Below are 2,953 nucleotides of genomic sequence, written 5' to 3' on the forward strand. Positions count from 1 at the left end.
CCCTTTCCTCTTCAAGGGAAAACCAACGCAGTGCTCAAGAGGTATCATGGGTCAGTTGATTCGCAATTAAAGGAAGCACCACCCACGGAGGCGCTAGTCTGTTTGTTCGCCGGGATGCAGTGCCTCGGTGTTTATCTTAGGGGTGTGTGGGGCGCAGGAGCTGCTGGCAACCGATCTAGCGGTCGGCCGGGCTTAAAGGGATGGCCAGGGGCGGTGCCAAGCACGGCAGTGGGGTGAGGTCGAGCGTGGCGGAGGCAGGGGTCTGCGCCGGTGGTCGCTGGCGGTTCAAAAAAGATCGTCAACAGTGACTGGCGGGGGGTAGACGAAGGCCATCTGCCCATTTCTTGTAGATCGGACGGTTCAGAAAAAATCGATGACCTATTTGTTTTCATTCGACTGTTATTTTCATAGGACCACATGTGGTGGTGTGCTGGAGGAGTAGTTGCACTTCCCAGCCATCCCTATGCTCATATTTCAAAAGCATGGAATCTAATTTCATGTGCCATGCATGTTGTAGAGTTATCATATGCCTCCCATCATTTACTTTTCACCCACCTGCTATCTGCTACTTTTACAGTGCACTACTTCTGCACACACTTCACCCATACTCTCACTATTGTTTTTTATGCATGGGTATTTCAGCCTCTAACACACTGTTGAAATTTTCACAAAAGAAAAGAGATAAGTCGCTCCAGTCTAATTTGCGGATAAGCACGAAGCGTTTCAGCGCTATAAAGGGTGTAGTGTCAGCAGATGGAGATAGTAAACGTAGCTCTGCAGTTGATGATCTCATTCATCATGAACCACCATCCCAGGTGCTTGCCTTAACTTCGCGACATCATCTATGGTTGCATGCTGCATATGGTGTCTAGCTTGTATTCGAAAGCCCGAAGCCGGTCTTTATTAAGATAAGGATAAAAAATTACATCACGACGATGGCCACAAAGAGTACAAGACCACATAGCACCAGAGGCCAAATAGGCAAGGCACTGGCTGAGCCAGTGACAAGCCCAGCACAGACAAGCATCACCTGCAAGCCAACTACAAAGCCATGGTGGTGGCGAAGCAGCCCACCTCCCGCTAGTCTCTCAGGTCCTCGATGATCATGCTCACCACTCTAGCCGGGTGTCTAGCTTGTATTGCCTCCAATTTGGTTAAATTGGATCTGCTTAGTTTACACATTGTACCTTTGAATATGACACGTCTTCCTGTTTTTTGGTACATACTACATTTGTCTATTAACCATGTTCTTACATCAAACTAATTTTCTTGTGTATCCCTCATCAATAACTTATGATGAGACAGTCAGGCCCGGGGGTTAGTGTGAGATAAGCTACTGTATTAAGAGTGAAGTGTCATCCTCCCCACATGATTCTCAAGAAACAACAAGGCTAGATGAAGATAGTCAACGTAGCTCTGTAGTTGATGACCGCATTTCCCCTACACCACTATCGCAGGTGCTTGCTCTAACTTGGTAGTGTCATATGTGGTTGCACGTTGCATATGGTGTCTAGCTTGTAATTCTTATAATCTGGTAAAATTGCCTCTGCTATTTGACTTAGTTTACACATTATACATGTTAATGTGAAATGCCTTTCTGTTTTTGGTACATACTACATCTGTCTATTTAGCATGTCCTTACATAAAACTATTGTTCTTTTGTATCCTACATCAATCACTTATGACGAGACACCTTTAGTATATGCAGCGTGATATTGGTTGCATCTTTCATATGATTTATAGCATGTACTACTTCTAATTTCTTTATATGCCATTTATGATGAGACGATTTTAACTTGGCAGAGTCATATTGGTTGCATCTTTCATGTAGTGTCTAGCTTGCATTGCTTCTAATTTGTTGAAATGGCTTTTTCTTAGTTTACACAATAGGTGTGAATGTTCCATGTCATCCTGTTTTTCGTACATATTCCATCCTCGTATCATGTGTTTGCGTTACATCAAAGTAGTGTTTGCCAGTATCTTGCATGAATGAGTTCTGAAGAGTGAATTTTATTCCTTTTTCTTGTCAGTTTGACTTGGCAATGCACAATCAATAAAGCGTAAGGAAATTAGTAGGGCAGTGGATGATGGTGCTCCTTCCGAGCAACTGCAACGGACGGTCTCTACAGATTATACTATGCCATCCTCCCAACAAGATTTGCAAGACAACACATGTATAGACACTCAACGTAGCTATGTTCATGATTAGCACATCTCCCCTACTCCACGATCACAGGTGATCGCTCTAACTTGGCACTGTTATATGTGGTTGCATGTTACATATGATGTCTAGCTTGTATTGCATCTAATTGTGTTGAATTGAATCTGCTTAGTTTACACATTATACTTGTGAATAAGACACATTTTCCTGTTTCTAGAACATACAATATCTGTCTATCACACCATGTTCTTACATCAAAGTACTACTGTTGTGTAACCTGCAACAATCACTTATCATAAGAAACATTTAACTTGGGAGTGTGATATAGGTTGCATCTTGCATTCTTTTTTAGCTTGTACTGCTTCTAATTTGTTGAAATGGCTTATGACGAGACAGTTTTAACTTGGTAGAGTGGTATTCGTTGCATCTTTCCTATGGTGCCTAGCTTTCATTGCTTCTAGTTTGTTGAAATGCCTTCTTCTTAGTTTACACATCATAGGTGTGAATATGCAATTATGTGATTTTTTCTTACATATTCAATCCTCCTATCATGTGGTCGCCTTACATGAAAGTAGTGTTTATCAGCATCATGCATCAATGAGTTCTAAAAAGAGAATTTTATTCATTTTTCTTCTGGGTTTGACTTGACAAGGCAAAAAAATAAGAAAGAGAAAGGAAAAAATTAAGGCAGGGGCTAATGGCGGTCTTCTGTCGGAACCGGTAAGGACGCGCTCTAGACATTGTACTACTACTGCTAGTGCAGTATAACTTCCAAGTAAATATGATGGGCCC

Source organism: Aegilops tauschii, chromosome 7, assembly GCF_002575655.3.
Source record: "Aegilops tauschii subsp. strangulata cultivar AL8/78 chromosome 7, Aet v6.0, whole genome shotgun sequence".
Lineage (NCBI taxonomy): Eukaryota > Viridiplantae > Streptophyta > Magnoliopsida > Poales > Poaceae > Aegilops > Aegilops tauschii.